Raw genomic sequence first — 17218 nt, 5'->3', positions numbered from 1 at the left:
TAAACCCCATGAAGGCAGATATTCCCAGTAGCTAGAACGGTGCTCGGCACAGAACAGATACTCAGTAAATATTTGCTAAATGAATAAATGAAATGAAAAGGCAACTTGGGTTATTACTACTATAACTAGAACACAAATATCATTTACCACACTGGAAATCAACGTAAAAGAAAAGTTATTACTAAAAGAATGTCCATTTGCATGTCACCTAGAAGTTACCTTGAAGGTCAATGGTATATGTGTCTATCGATCTTGGGCTCACACCTTTACAAAAGAGACACATGAGGTCCAGGCAGGAGAAAGCTCAGGACAGAGGAGCCAGTTGGAGGTCAGTCCAGAAGAACCACACAGGTAAACCCCTCAGTGCCTTAAAACCGCAGCCCCATCCCCCGAATGTACACAAAGCGATGGAGGGGTACAGCTGGGTCGAACCAACAGAGCCTGTGTGAGGGGCCAGGAAAGCTGTCCTCTGGGCCAGGACAGAACCGGAGGCTCTGCCGGAGAGAACAAAGACCAAAGAGAAGCGTGCCAGGCTACAGCAATCTCATGGGGCTGCACTGTGGGGGACGGGCACGCACAAACCTGTAGGTGAGGTCCATGGAGACCAGACTGCTGAGAGCAGAAATGAAAACAGGCTGGGTCCCAAAGGGTGGCAGCTTCAATCCTGTAAACACCAGACAGGCATGGGGGTTCAGGTGCAGGCCTGGGGCCCAGCTGAGCTCAGGGGGTTGGATGGGATCTTCCCAGCCTCCTCCATCAGTGATGATAAGCTGAGCAGAGCAGAGGCACCGCCAGTCCTGCTACTAGTCACACACAGCAGACGTTCAGGGGGAAAGAGACAGAGAGAGCTACCCTCCTAGTCCCCACATTCCAGATGGTCTCTCCAGCACCCTGCTAAGTCCCAGCCAGCTCCACCCACACAGGCCCTTGAGGATTCGCTGTTTGGGGGGGAACATCCTTTTCCCATCCTCATGGGGCATAGTGAGCATGGCTGCAGGTGCAGGGAGCAAAGCTACTGCTGTTGTAACTGCCAGGCCAGCAATGCCTGACCTACATCTCCATGGTTGGTTGCATGCAAAGAAAAATACCAGGGATTTCCGTTGGTGTTCACCAGATGCAGCTGCCAAGGGAAGGCTGCTGTGAGGAGGGCAGGGCAAGTGGTAAGCTGGCTGGGAAAGACGAGGGGGCTGGCCTCTAAGTTATTTCCTGGCTTTGAGGACCTCCCTAGATTTCAGAGACTCTACCAAATGTTCATCCTTTTTCTACCAAGGTCTTCCACTGAGGCTTTCTCCCCCTTCTCTTCTAGTATATTACGCTAAGAATTGAGAGAGAGAGAGACAGAGACAGAGAGAGAGGGAGGATGAGATTCTATTTGGAAAATAACTCCCCAATGTTCCAATTGTGTTATTGGCATTGCAATGAGGCTTTTAGCTCTGCACAGGAAAGCAGCAGTTTGGAAGTTCTGCGTGGTAATGTAAAAGGCCCTGGGCCTTGAGACTCAGGACACACGGGTTTACTCCTGCTCTGTGGTGGCTCCATCTGGCTGCAGACATGTCAGCTGGGCACCCCAGGCCTCACTTCCATCATCTGTCAAGTGTAGACAACGGACCAGATGATCTCTCTGGCTCCAGTAGTTTTAAGGCTATGATTCTATTCCTAGGTCTTCCCCTTGAGCCCCCTCAGAGGTGCAGTGTTGTATAAGGAAAAAGCTCTCTTAGGAGACAAGAGAGCTGAGTTCTAATCCCAGGGTTGCCTTTTATTAACTTCCCATGTGATCTTTGGCAAGTCATTTCACTTTCTTCATATGTAAACCAAATACTTGAAAGTGCACTGAAAAAAAGCACTATAAGATTTAGCATTAATGTGTTTCCCTTGTGTCATTCATCCCTTGGCATCTGCCTGTCTCCCTAGAGGCTTGTTCTTTACTTGGAATTGCCCCAATTTGCAAACTTTAAGATCCTAGAGACAATGGAGGAGGTAGGGATTCAAACCCAGGTGTGTCTGAGTGCAGAGACTACGTTCTCTCACTATAGAAATGTGGAGGTGACATGGATGGTGTAAAGGACTTGGGATTTAAAGTCAGAAGACCCCAGTTCCCTCCATGGTAAGAAGACCTTCCTCACTTACTCGCATAGTCAGAGGCTCAATGAGATAATGTAGAAGCACTAGACAAACCTTAGCTGTGTCATTACTTTATGACTCAAGCCTGGGTTTCCCCACATTCAAAAGGAGAGCTTAAAGTGCAAGCCATAATATCTTAGGAATATAACAGCTCTATTTCTCAGTCTTTCATTCTACATCTTGACCTCCCTTCTCATCCATATCAGGCCCATCGTTCTGGACTCCCATAACCTGGAGCCCCAAGGCCACCCAGCACAGAGCCCACAGTCCCCTCCCCTCAGAAGCCGTGGAACATTCAGAGTCCTAGCTCTAACCCTTATTTGCTGTGCAACTCTGGGCTCATCACTCAAACCCTGAGTGTTTATAAAATGGGCAGAAGCCCTACCCTATAGTCTTTTATGACTGCTTGCTACTATTATAATTATGTTATGCTTCCTCTCTCCTATAAACTCTTCTGATGCTTTTAGTCTGTTCCATTTACTTTGGTACTAGCAGTCTCATAATTTAAGTTATTGAGAACTAGCCTGTATTTGATACTCCTCTCCCATTGGGGCAGTATATGACAGGTGTTCAAAGAACACCTGCTAAACAGTTGGGAAATGGGTCCTTGCTGAGCCAGTTCCAGTGGGGGCCATCGCCAGTCCTCAGGTGTCATGTGGCAGACTGCTCTTTGACTACCCTATGCTAAGCACTGGGGGTAGGAGGGGAGGGGTGTAAATGGAAGTTAAAGGGCCCTTAAAGCATTCGGTGTGAGCCAGACTCACCCTCCAGAGAGAGCACCAAATGATATGGACAAGTGGAAGAGGAAGAGAGAGCCAAGGGAAGACCATGGACACCAGAGTGAGTGATTCTGAGTCTAACAGATTGAATCTGTGTTCTGTTCTTATTAGCATTTGACCTTGGGACTAGTACTTGTCTTATTCTCAGTTTTCCAATCTGGACAATGGGAACAATAACATGTCCCCCAAACAAGATTATTGTGCAAGTTAAAAATATCACAAAGGGCACCTTTTATATAGCATATTACACATGGTAGGTACTTAATAAATAGCAGCAACTATATTGTCACTAGTGTATTAATCATGGATGGGTTTTGTCTATAGGCACCTCTAATGGTCAACACATGTGCACAAAGTTCTCTTCATGGAATCCTGATGCGATTGGACATTCTTTGCATGGAAGGAAGGGACGTAGCTCAGTATAGACAGACCACAGATGGGGGTTCCCCCTTGGGGATGCCACAGCTTCCTGGCTGTGTGTTCTTTTGGCCAGTTATTCCCTCTGAGCCTGATTCTTCACCTGTGTTAGACTCTAAGATGGGCCATTCCTCCTGAGAGGCAGTCAAGGGTGTGCTTTAAGAGCACAGGTGTTAGAGGATTTAAATCCGGGGTTAAGTCTTGCTCTACTACTTACTGGCTTGGGCCAGTGGCCATGGCACATTATTTAACCTTTCTGAGCTTTATTTAGTTTTCTCATCTAAAAACCTTCCTTGTTGGCTTCCTTGTGGCTGTATTTGCCTGTGCTTGGCACAGAGTAACCATTTTACTTGATACACCAAAGTGTTATCTTTGTATCCAGGACCTTTCACTGGAAGGCACTCAATGTGTAGAATCAAACCCCAGCCCCAGGGGAAGGGGTGCACAGAGAAAAGGTGCTCCTGCAAACCGGCACCACTGCCACACTCCCAGGCTGGCAGTATCTCTCAAAATCATAGGTGCACGTATCCTTTGACCCTGCAATTCCACTTCTAGGAATTTATTCCCCACAGACACCCCATATTCACACATGGGCCAAATGACAAATATGACAGGGCTATTCACTGAGTCTCACTATTAAAACTACAAGACACTGCAAAAAAGTGCCCACTGATGGGAACTAGTTAAACAGAGTAGAGGGGCCCCTCGACTTTGGCTCAGGTCATGATCTCTAAAGTTCGTTGAGTTTGACCCCCTCAAACTCAACTGCTCGCTGCTCTCAGCGCGGATCTGCTGCACCCCCCACAACCTACCCTGCTCATGGACATGGATTCTCTCTCTCAGAAATAAATGAACATTAAATAAACTTGAGGATAGTACCAGGTACAGAATACTATACAGCTATTAGCAAGAACAAGAAAGCTCTTGATAGACTGATAAGGAATGACCTCTAAGATGCTAAGTGAGAAAATCAAGGTCCCAAACTGTGTGCACAGCACACAACTATCTGTGTAAAAATGGGTGAAACCTATGTGTGTTTGCTTGTGTCTACCAAGTCTATTCTCCAGGAAGGGAACTGGGCAGCTAGGAAACAAGGGCGAGAGGGAGATATTTGTTCCTTTTGAATTTTATTTATTTATTTATTTANGTCAGCACAGAGCCCGATGCGGGGCTCGAACCCACTACCACGAGATCATGTCCTAAGCGAAAGTCGGACACTTAACCGACTAAGCCACCCAGGCGCCCCATGTTCCTTTTGAATTTTAAACCCCTTGACTATATTACCTATTTCAAGAAAATACGTCAAAATTAAAGAGTGGGAGACAAAGAATTTGATTCTCCCACAAGATGCATTTGGGACTCCCCAGAGACTGACACTTTGGCCAGTTATTACACTGAAGAAAAATGACAACTCGGGTATTTGCATCCTGTGATGCCAAACACCACCACTACTATGTGACTAACTGCAATAGGGTTGCCACCATCTCTGACCCTTTGTCCCAGGGTCCTGTTGAGGTGGGGGAGGACCAGGATCCAAGAGGAGGCTCCTTTACCCTCTGGGTTACCTCTACTCAGGTAGAGTGACAGGGGAAGAAGGCTCTGGTTAAAATAAAAATTATCTCTAAAGGCTCTGGAAGGGAAAAAAAGGAAGGAAAACAACCTAGTCCTGGAGGGAGTGGGGGGTGGTCAGGCTCTTGGTGCACACATCTTTATCTCCCAGTCCCTCCTGTTTTCCTTAACAATTAATCTCCTGCTTTCCTGCTGAGGACACTACCGGGGACTCCAGGAAGTAGACCGGAGACCCAACTGGCTCTGGAAGAAATACAAATGGCTAATAAAGTATGAGAAAAGATGCTTTACCTGATAAGTAACTCTGGAAATAGCCCTTGGATATTTTACATCTTATTACGAGAATATTTAAACATGTACAAAAGTAGACAGAATAAAACGAACCACCATGTACCCATCACTCAGCTTCAACAATGATCAACTCAATATCAACGAGACTGCATCTGTTCCCAAAAGCTCTCTCTCACCCTTTTATTATATTGTAGCAAATTCCAGACATAGGTTAGTATGTGTTTCTAAAATATAAGGAATATTAAAGAGAAAAAAAAAACCCATAACCACAATACCATTATCATATCTAAAATCTGAAAAAAAATCAAAAACATCTTGGAAGGGCTTTAAATGTGATCAAAACTTTTCTAAAGAGGGCACCTTTGTTCAATATGAAATTTTAATGCAGTGTACATACTAAGCTCCAGGTACAACTCCAGTTATAAATAATTCAGATCTGTAGACATTGAAAACCCACAGAAATAAAGGTATCCCACCAACAAAAACTTTCAGGTGACAAGAGAGTCCATTCTAGACTTATTAAGGACTTAAATGTGAAAAGCAAAACTTTAAAACTTTTAGAAGAAAATAGAAGCACATGTCTTTAGGACCACAGGGTAAGGGAAGATTTCTTCAACGAAACATAAAAGGTATAAATCATAAAAGAAAAGACTAAACTGCATTAAATTAAGAAAGTCTAATAAACAATTAAAAGACACATAGAAACTGAAAATGCAAACTATAAACTGAGAGCCTAGGTTCATAACACATGTAGGCAAGAGATTAGTATTCAGAATATATAAAGAATTCCTATAACTCCCTAAAAAAAGCCAATCAAAAGAAATAGAGCAAAGACCTACACAGGTATTTTACAAAATAAATGTAAACTGACTATTTTACATGAATGGTCAATAGAAGTAAGGAAGATCTTCCACCCCACTTGTAATCTGAGAAATGCAAATTAAAACCACAAGATACCATCTCATACCTACCAGCTCTATAAAAATTTTAAAGCCTGACCATATCAAGTATGAACAAAGACCTAAAGCAATGGAAACTCATATGCTGCTGGGGGCAGCGGAAACTCTCCCAAACACATAGACAGGAGAGCAATCCAGGCATGCCTTTCCATCAAGCAATTCTGCTGTTGGGTGCATATGCTACAGAAATGATTCTCAAAGTGTGGTCCCAGGATCCCCACCCAGACATACAGAGCCAACACTGTGGGGGTGGAGCCCAGCAATCTGTGGTCTGACGAGCCCTCCAGGTGACTCTGATGGGCGATCTGGTCTCTGAACCACTGCCCCGGAGAACGTGTGCACGTGGAGGGGACATACACAGGGCTGAAAACCGCATTGAAATAGCAAAGACAAGGGAACAGCCCAAATAACCACTGACCGGAGAATGGATACACAGACACATGATCATACAAGGGGATATGAAAATGAGCCAACTACAGCTATACACTTCACACCGATAGATCTCACAATGCTGAATTAAAAAAAGCAAACTGTGGATGAATACACACACAGTATGATATTTAAATGATACTTGATCGCAGGCAGAATACTCTCTGTATAGTAAAACTAATTTTTTTAATTTTTATTTTTATTTATTTATTTTTTATTTTTTTTTAATGTTTTATTTATTTCTAGGGGAGAGAGAGAGAGAGAGACAGCATGAGCAGGGGAGGGTCAGAGAGAGAGGGAGTCACAGACTGAAACAGGCTCCAGGCTCTGAGCTGGCAGTCAGCACAGAGCCCAACGCGGGGCTCGAACCCACGAACCGCGAGATCATGACCTAAGCGAAAGTCGGACGCTTAACCGACTAAGCCACCCAGGCGCCCCAAAACTAATTTTTTTTTAAAGGCAAGGGAATGATAAACACAAATCTCAGGAGAATGGGAAGGGATGGCTGTGACTAGAGAGAGACACACACAAGGGAGCTCCAAGGTGTTCATAAATGCTCAAGTTTTTTTCATTACTTAAAAAATTAAAAAAGAGGCGCCTAGGTGGCTCAGTCAGTGAAGTGTCCAACTTCGGCCCAGGTCATGATCTGACGGTTGGTGGGTTCAAGCCCCGTGTCAGGCTCTGCGCTAACAGCTAGCTCAGAGCCTGGAGACTGCTTCGGATTCTGTGTCTCCCTCTCTCTCTGACCCTCCCCTGCTCACGCTGTCTCTCTCTCTCTCAAAAATAAATAAAACATTAAATTAAGTTTGTTTTTTGAGAGAGAGCACGTGCATGTGAAGGCGGGGAGGGGCAGACAGAGAATTCCAAGCAGACTCCGCACTGTTAGCGCAGAGCCCGACATGGGGCTTGAACTCAACACCCATGAAATCATGCCCTGAGCTGAAATCAAGAGATGCTTAACCAACAGAGCCACCCAGGTGCCCCCGTGTTTGAGTTCTTAAACTGGGTGATACGTTGACAGATGATCAGTTTTCTTATTCTTGAAACTTTATGTATACATTACGTACACTGTTGTATTTATAATAACTTTCTTAAACAAACAAAAATGGTGTGCTGGAAAACAGTGCAATACTCAGAATGGCAACCACTAACTCCGGCTACATGTGTGGTATCCAAAGGGTTAAGCCTGTTTCTTGGCCTGAGGGTGGGAGGGCAGGCAGCAGCTGGGGCACAATGGGAGTCCCCGCTCCAGCTGGCTCCAGGCTGGCTCCGCTTGGATCAAGCTCCACGCCCAGGAACTGGCACCTGGGGAGGGAGGCAAACGGGGGCCCTGGACAGGTGGCACCTGAAGCCTTGGGTGACCTGATACATGTGAGGGACTCGGTTCAGTCAGATAGATGGCAGTTTCCTCCTGCTGGAGCCTCTCCATCTGGTAAGGAAGTGTGCTGGTGGCAGTTGGGGCTGGTGAGAAGGGGAAGAGGTCTGGGACTCACGGTGGGGGTGGAAAAGGAACTGGGTGGGCTGGGCTCAGATACCAAGGGAGGCTGCTGGGATTAGCACCTGCTGAGAATGAGATTAAGTTTCTTGGGAAGGGCTCATCTATCTAATGCTCCCTGAAAGCTGTCTCCCTGTGGCTTTTCTCTGCTGGACAGATGGTGTCTGAGCTGCCTCTTGGAGGGTGGGCTCCTTGAGGGGGTGGTGGAGGTGGGGTGGGACCTGCTGCCTGCTTGGTCACGGGATTCCCTGCCTTCCACAATAATAATAATAATAATCAGAGCTAAACCTTACTGAGGACTTAGAGTATGCCAGCGTTGCCCTAGCCCTTAAGAAATAGTACCCCCTTTTAGTTTTCACAGCACCCAGCTGCCTAAAGCCTAAAGAGGTTTACATTTGAGGAAACTGAGGCTTAGTGAAGTCAAACACTTGCCAAAAGTCAAAGAGGAAGCAAACTAGGACTTGAGTGCAGGCAGCCTAACTCCACAGTCCTTTTGGGAACCTACTACTGGCCATGACATCTTCCTCTTCTCATTAAATGGCAGCAAGCTCCTTCCAGTGGCTCAGGCCAAAAACTTGGGACTCATCTCTCACGCCTCTTATCCAATCATCAGCAAACACAGTTCGCCCGACCTTCAAACTATACTGAAGCTCTGACTTCACTACTCACTGCTTCTGCCACACCTCCACCTTGAGACAAGCTACCATTGTCACCAGCCCAGCTTCTTACTGGTCTCTTGCTCTGGTCCATGCTCCCCCGCCCAAGAGCCTCCTGCTTCTGCCATTGCTTGTACAGTGAAACAGAGACTTGGTTTGTCCACACTGCATACCCAACCTACAGCTCAGTGCCTAATGCACGGCAGGCACTCAGTAAATACTTGTTAATGAGCAAGTGAATGAATGACCAACATGTCTCAGGAAATGACTCAGATGCAGAGGGGAGGAGGCCTGCCTGAGTGCTTTGGCTTTCTCAGCCCTGATGACCTTCAAGAGCCCCAAGGCAGTGGTCAATGTCCTAACCTATTATGAAATGTCCTGGGTGCATAGCATCATCACTGTGTTATTCACTTGTGCCTGCACACACGCACACACACAGAGACAAAGGAGCAGGGCTGCTTCTGAGAAGGAATAAGCCCAGGGCACTTATTTCTAGGGGATTGTCCTCCATCTGTCCCTGCACTGTATACACTTTGGTTTTTATTCTCATGAATGGCAAGTCATTGGAGGGTCTTGAACTGAAGAATGACTGGATGTGATTTCTATTTTAGAAAGATCACTGGTTATGGGGCACCTGGATGGCTTAGTCAGTTAGGTGTCTGACTTCAGCTCAGGTCATGATCTCACAGTTCATGAGTTCAAGCCCCACATCCGGCTCTGTGCTGACAGCTCAGAGCCTGGAGCCTGCTTTGGATTCTGTGTCTCCCTCTTTCTCTGCCCCTCCCCCACTAGCACGAGAGCTCTCTCTCTGAAATAAACATTTAAAAAGTTAAAAAAAAAAGAAAGAAAGATCACTGGTTGTTATATAGATAACAGATTGGGGGTGGGGGCAGGCAAGAGCACAAGCAGGGAGACAGCAGATCCAGTTACCCAGGTGAGAGAGGGAATGAGCAATAGCTGGGTCTTCCCACATCCCGTTTCCAGTCTTTACCCAGGCTAGTTCCCCTGCCAAATAAGAAACAGCAATAGCACATGCTGGAGAGGGACTCTAGTCAGTGGTTTCCATTATTAATATAGCACCTTAATAACCCCTTCCATAACCCTGTGAAGTGAGTTCTAACAGGGCCCATGTTTTACAGAGAAAACAGAGGCTCCGAGAGGTAACAAGTCAATTGTCAAAGACTACACAGCAGATTATCAGCATCGATCCAGCCACAAGTGTATCCTAGCTCCAAAGCCAGTTCTAAGCCCACCTTTTCCCTGACCTTACCCGATGGGCTGGCCCTCTTTTGAGAACCTATCTACAGGGTTACCGTTTAATGAACACTCCCTGGGTGCTAGGTGAACGGCTGAAAGCTTTCCATGTGTTATGTAATATTCTAATGACCCAAGGAGCCAAAACCCTGGTGAAATCCATTTTGCATGTGAAAACAGTGAAGCTGAGAGAAGCAAAGTCACAGCACAAATAAGCCATCTGTTGTCCTACTTACCTGGCACTGAGCCATCTTTTTATTACTTTCTTTTGATTTTTTTCTTTTTTTAAATCTACTTCACTTATTTTTTTTTTCCTTTATGGTCACTGGGTCAAGAGGCAAGGGCAGGTATTCAATAGATCATAGTGCTGTGGCTGCTCTGCTCTGAAATCTAAGTTTTTGGTCCTCTTGCCCAGACTTGTCACAAGTCTAAAGACCACAAATAACATTTTATTTGCCCATCCTACAGTGCTGGGCCTGGACCTTGGACTTAGGTGAAAGAGATCAAAAGAGTCAGAAGCTCTTGCCGAGGTCACAGGGCTCAATGAAGGTAGAAGAGGGGGCACCTGGGTGGCTCAGTTGGTTAAGCATCCAGATTCTTGATTCTGGCTCAGGTCATGATCTCAGAATCATGAGGTTGAGCCCCGCTTGGGCTCCACACTGGGTGTGGAGCCTGCTTAAGATTCTCTCTCTCCTCTCTCTCTCTCTCTCTCTCTCTCTCTCCCTCTGACCCTCCCCAGTTCACATGCATCTGTGGCTCTCTCTTGCTCTCAAAAAAAAATAAAATAAAAAATAAAATTAAAAAAAATTCCACATTGACAAATAAATAAATAAATAATAAATAAATAAAGTGGAACAGAGTCACCAGGGTCCTCCTGTGAATCCTTCTATCTCCCAAGGACACTGATCCTTTAGCTTGGGAAGCCTTGAGGACAGCTTTTTCCAAGAAAATGAAACTTCCAGCTCTCTATAAGTGGGAGTACTGCTCTATCCAACCCCCTGCAGACAGGTGGAATACCTGTCACCCAAACTCATTCTGGAGAGACTTGCGGAGCAGAAAGGAAGGAGCAAGGACTTTCAGTTCCTGTTAAAAGTGTCTAGAAGCAGCAGCTGATTCAGCTAGATGATGTCACCTTCCCAAACCTCCTGACCAGCAGCTGAGATGGTAAAAGCAGGAAACTGGGGGATACTCAGCTGGTTAAGTCCGAACATGCCTCTGGCAAAGGCCAACAGTAACCCCAGGCTCTGGGGACATCCTCCTGAAGATGAGCAAAAAGAGTCCTCACAGTGGGCAAGGATAGTAGGTATCCTTCCAAACCCTTATCCCAAGGTTCCTCCTCCACTCTGCTTTTGCTACGTGGGTTTCTGCACATGCTGAACTAACAATGCTTCATTTATTCCAAAGGTGGGGCAACGGAAAGCATTCTGGTTTTAGAGTGAGACCAAAATGGATGTGAATCCAGGTTCTACTGTGCACACGCTGCAGGATCCTGGGCATGGAACTTTACCATTCCAAGCCTCAGTTTCCCCACTGGAAGAGAAGCTGGGGCCAACAGACCATGTACCATACAGGCTGGGTGGCAGAATTAAATGAGGAAATGCACAGAACACCCGGCATGGGACAGGAGCTCAATAAATGGCAGTCACCTTTGGCTTATTCCCTTTGGACCTCTGTGAGGGAGGTGTGAGGATCAGTTTCATCTATAACACTTCAAAGGGAAACAAAGGCCCAGAGTGGGCATGTCAGTGGCAGAGCTGAGTATCTGCATTGGCCCAAAGCTTGGATGAGCCAAGTTCAACCCTGTCTTGCTTTTCTGCTTGCAAAATCTTTATTTCAACTCTTCCCAGGCGGGCTCTTTCCCCTTAACCTAGTCTCAGGTCAACTGTCACCTCCTTGAAGAAGCTTTCCTTGATCTCCCTGCAAAAAGTTGTTTCCCTAGATACTCCATTACTCAGTTTCATTTTCTTTACATCGCTTAATATTCTATTTGAAATCATCTTATTTGTTTTATAGGCTAGTTGTCTTCCCCACTAATATAAGAGTTCTGTGACAGCAGCGTCCTTGACTGTCTTGTTCGTCAAGCACCCCCGGCACTTAACACAAAGCCTGGCACGTAAATGGTGCCCAATAAACATTTGCTGAATCACCAAAATGAGGGAACCCACCCAGGATGGCCAAAGTCTCAACTGACAAATGCCCCACACTTATTCTTCTGGTCACTGTCAGTTCAAGGTCCTGGCTCCCATTTCAGATGCTGGCACTGCTACCTGGGAATCAGAGGCCTGACAGGCAGCCAGGATGGGCATCTATGCTTGGCAATGACTCATTTCTTGGGATACCAGGGCTGCCGAGGCGGGCCTCGGAATCTTTCCTTGGCACTTGAGGCTTCCACAAATCTAGCTCCCACTGACCTTTCTGGCTTTATCACCTAATAAGAGGGGCCATTCCACACATACTCCAAACTGGATCTCTGCTGCTTATGGGTCTCTTCTCAAGAGTCCATCCCGGTTGGCACATCTTAGCTCGCATGACCCCCTGCTGGGAGCACCAGTCCTCCTCCTCCCTCTCTATGGTAAGCTCCAGTTCTAATGGCCCCTCTGCTGTGATGCGCTTCTCTTACTTGGCGTTTAGCATTTATTTGTGGCTTTCACATCTCTTTTCATGTAATTAAGTCTTCTCTCTTTAATTCAGTTCAAACCGTCTTAAGAATGGAGTCTTCAACGGTGAGATCTCAATTAATCTTCTGGGGAAAAGGCTCTCTTTGAGACAAAGCTGGGGTTGGGGCAAGGGCCAGGCTCCTCCCTGCTGGACCGGCTCTTCTGGTAAATGAGAAGGAAGAGACTGCTGCCTTAGTCCAGGAGCCCAGCTGATGAGGTGGTGAGGAAGCCAACAATTCTTGGACTATTATATGCAGTCTGGGACAATCTCAAGGTCATGTGTGTGACTGGATTTTATTTTTAAAGTAGGCTTCATGTCCAACGTGGGGTTCAAACTCATAACCCCAAGATCAAGAGCTGCATGCTCCACCAACTGAGCCAGCTAAGTGCCCCATGATTGGAATAAAAAATAAAAAAGCATTTTTAAGAATATAGGCATAATTTAGTTATCAATTGTAACAACAGTAGGAAAACTTTGCTCAGTTCAAAGGGACTCATGTATCCATTTCTGTGGAACCTATTTTAGTTCTGGCTCTTGTTTTCTTACCCATACTTTTCTTTCACCTGATGTCTAAATCCTTCTAGTTACATGAATTTTCCTAAGTTGCCTCCAACTCTTTGTAAAACAGAATGAGGTTCCAATAAAAAATAAGAGTTGGTCTAGTTTTCTTTTTTCTTTTTCTTTTTTTTTTTGGAGAGAGAGAGAGAAAGAGAGAGAGAAAAAAAGATCAGAGGGAGAAAGAATCTTAAGCAGGCTCCACACTCAGTGAGGAGCCCATCGTGGGTCTTGATCCCACAACTCTGGGATCATGACCTGAGCTGAAATCAAGAGTCTGATGCTCAACCGACTGAGCTGCCCTTCTAATTTTCTTTTAAATGCTCTAATGGTATACAAAAAATGATGTTCCAAACAACTTATTATAAGAAAGAGAAGTAACAAAGATAATGCAAGTAAATCACTGAACACAGTGGCTCGGCGCTTAGCATTCCAGAGGAGTTGAAACACCACTCTCATTTCTTATTGGCTTCACTTCTCTGGACCTCAGTTTTCTCATGTATAAAATGAAAACACCACCTCAGGTTTGCTCATCTGCTCAGTCATTTGTCCCAAAATCATTCACTGAATGTTTACTACCTGCAAGGACCAGTTTTAGGAACTACAGATAAAATAATGAACAAACCAAAGTCTTTATAATCATGAGGCTTGTATTCCAGTAGAAGAAACAGACAAAAACCAAGTAAACACACAAAAGAAAAATGTCGGAGATCAGTGCTATGACAAAAATATAAGCAGGTAAAAGACTAGATAATATAGTAGGTGAAAGACTAAAATCAAGTAGCTCAGCTACTTTAGATGAAAGGTCAAAGAGAACCTCTTGGAGGTAGTGACCTGGGAGCTGAGTCAATGGAAAGAACCGGTAAGCCATACACCAGGGCAGAGCATTCTAGGGAGTGGCAACAGCAACTACAAAAGCCCTAAGGCAGGGACATGTGTGGTGGGAACCAGGAACAGCAGGAGCCTCTGAGGTCTGGGTACAGAGAGGGAGTGGAGGCGTGGAGGGAGGATGGGAGAGGCAGCCAGGACCAGATCATGCAGGCTTTAGCGGACTTGGTAAGGACTCTGGGTTTTATTCCAAGTGGGTGGAGGTTTGTAAGCAAGAATGTGATAAGATCTGAACTTGGTTTTTAAAAAGTTTTTCCAGTTTATTTATTTTGAGAGAAAGTGAGCGTGTGTGCACCCACACACCCCCCCCCCCCCCCCCACCCCACATCAGTGGCAGAGGGGCAAAGAAAGAGAGAGAATCCCAAGCAGGCGCCTCACTGTCAGTACAGAGGCAGATTCCACTCGAACTCACAAACTGTGAGATCAGACCTGAGCTGAAACCAAGAGTCAGACACTTAACCAGCTGAGCTTCCCAGGCGCCCCTGTGCCTGGTTTTTAAAAGACGGCTCCGGCTGCAGTGCCCAGGCAGTAGTGATTTTCTTAAGGTCCCTTCCCAGCTCCAAACTTCTGATTCTTTCCCTGTCATTCCAGGCTTCCATGAATTGGTTGCAGGAGCAAGAAGGATGCACCCTCCTTGCTGGAGAGGGCGCAGAGAGGAGGAGTGGCTTCTGCCTAAGGCAGGAGTAGGGAATCTGTGCCACCTTGTTCTGCAGAAGATGGAGGGAGTGGCCCAGTCAGGGAGGGGTGGGAATCCCAGCTTGGAAAACATCCCCAAGCCACCTGTATTGTTTCTGCCTCCTGTGTGGAAGTTTCTGCCAATGACACAGCGCTCTGGAATGCTCCCCCCACCCAACCATACACACACCCAATCTTCCGTTTACAGAGGCAGACTTGTACTTTGCATTCCTCCCAGGATTTAGTTCAAATCTAGCCTAGAGGAAATGGTCGATAAAGAGCTACTGATTGATTAATGAAGATGGGGAATATTCTCAGCCATTAAGCAAATATTAATGAGTACTATGAGTACTATGTTGGTCTTTGGGGATGCAAGGTGATTAAGATGGGTTTCGAGCCTTCACTGAGCTCAGAATTCAGCAGATAGGCCAAAACCACAGGCAGCTACAATGCTGGATGCAAGAGTAACAGCAGCAACATTTACTGGGCCCTCCTTATCCAGAGGTAGAACATGTGGGCTTTGGAACCAACAGGCTTGGGTTCAAATCATGACTTCACCACTCAGTAGCTGTGCATCTTTGGGCAAATCCCTTAAAATTCCCTATGCCTCACTTTTCTCTGTAAAATGAGAATAAGAAGAGTACCTACCTCAATGGTACTACTTTGAGAATTCAGAGAATACATATGAACACTTACATGCGATTACACAATAAATATTATTGTTAAAATTACTCTAACATCTGTGTGGAGCTTGATACATATGATCTCATTTCATCCTTACAAAAAACTGAGGCAGGTATTATTATCTCCATTTTTCAGAGGCTCAGAGAAGGGGAGGAATGTGCCCAACGTCAAGGAGCTGGTACTTGATGGAGCCTGGATTCAAATTCAGCTGTGTCTGACTCCATAGCCCATACTTCCAATAACAATATGATCTCATTTTCTTAAAAAGCCCCCGCTGTAGTGCTCAACCCACAGCAGGGGCCCCATAAAGGGAGCTATGATTATTACTTCATTGTCCCTAGAGACTTTCTAGAAGGAGCGCCATGGAGCCCAGAGTAAGGGCTTCTTTCAACCAGAAGAGGTGGACAGGGGTTCAAAGGTACTGACTTGGGTGCCAACTGCAGGCTCTGCCCTGAGTTCCATGGGCTTCCCTCACTGAGGTTTGGAGTACTCATTTGGAAGGCCAACTTCCACCACTAACTCAGACCAGAAACTGCCCCCAGGTGCCCACACACCTGCCTGGACAGGCAGGCAGTTTCCTCTAGGTTGGCTCTTGTCTGGCCCTATACATCTCTCAGTTTCGTCACTTAGCCACCAGCCTGGGGCCTCACGCCTGCACCTGCTGCTTGACCCAGTCCCAGGAGACCCTGAGCTGAGACTTGGGCTCCCTCACTAGACCCTGCCCCAAAGGGCTGTTTCTGAGGACTCCCTGAAGATTTCCTTGATACGGTAGCCCCTGGGGCTTCATATGAACATGGGTGCTAGGAGCAAAGGGAAATTTTTCTGGGTGAGTAGCAGACAGAGAGTGGGTAGAACAAGGGGTGGTTGTTCTTGTTCTGAATCAGAGGAGAGTATGGGGTGAGGCCCACTGGGCCTCATGGGTTTATGTTTAAGCAGCACTGATCCTGGCTGGGTCAGCTCTCCCACTCAGCAGTCCAGCTCATCCTGTCCAGCAGGCGTGGACATCCTGGGGTTAGGAGGGAACACTCATTTCTACTTCCCATTTGAGTCACACTCAAGACTTCTGGCCTTTCTTGGTAATTTGACTACAGAAGGCATGTAATGGCTTATGTCACTAAACCCTCAGCCACCAAAGGCTGGCCTAATCTTAGTTGACGACAGCAAGAGAGACAGTTTGCAGCCTCAATATGTTCAGAGGACCTTGCTTTCGGCTAACTCCCAACAATCCTGTGGAAAGAATATTATTTCCATTTTATAGATGTCCAGACTTAGGGGCTCCTGGGTGGCTCAGTCGGTTAAGCGTCCGACTTTGGCTCAGGTCATGATCTTGCGGTTCGTGGGTTCGAGTCCCGCGTCAGGCTCTGTGCTGACAGCTCAGAGCCTGGACCCTGTTTCAGATTCTGTGTCTCCCTCTCTCTCTGCTCCTCCCCTGCTCACACTGTCTCTCTCTCTCTCAGAAATAAATAAAACATTAAAAAATTAAAAAAAAAAAATAGATGTCCAAACTTAAAGAAGTAAAGTAACTGGTCCAAACTTGTGAAGCGGGAGAAGCGAGAGAGCCAGCTATTCTTCCACTCGAAACAGGCCTGTTGGTTGAACGAACACACGACGTAGCTATGGCGGTGACCTCGTCAGGGAGCAGCAACAAGACCAAATATTTATAGTTCTCAAAGTGCTTTTTCATCTATCATCTCCCTGGGCCTCACAGCTAGCCCATGAGGGAGGCAAGGCCAGTGTTATCTTTCTGCAACAGATGAGGCAACAGGCAGAGCTTGGGCAAGAGGCTTA

General features: G+C 46.2%; 1 protein-coding gene across 4 annotated transcripts in view; it reads right to left on the bottom strand.

Annotated features, from left to right (window-relative positions):
- BCL2L1 (BCL2 like 1) overlaps window positions 1-17218 on the bottom strand; it is a 47532-nt gene that overhangs the window by 15578 nt on the left and 14736 nt on the right. The gene's annotated exons all lie outside the window — the stretch shown is intronic.

The sequence above is a fragment of the Crocuta crocuta genome, unplaced genomic scaffold (assembly GCF_008692635.1).
Source record: "Crocuta crocuta isolate KB4526 unplaced genomic scaffold, BGI_CrCroc_1.0 scaffold445, whole genome shotgun sequence".
Classification (NCBI taxonomy): domain Eukaryota; kingdom Metazoa; phylum Chordata; class Mammalia; order Carnivora; family Hyaenidae; genus Crocuta; species Crocuta crocuta.
Note: the sequence above shows the minus strand (reverse complement) of the source record. Positions and strands in the feature narration are given on the sequence as shown.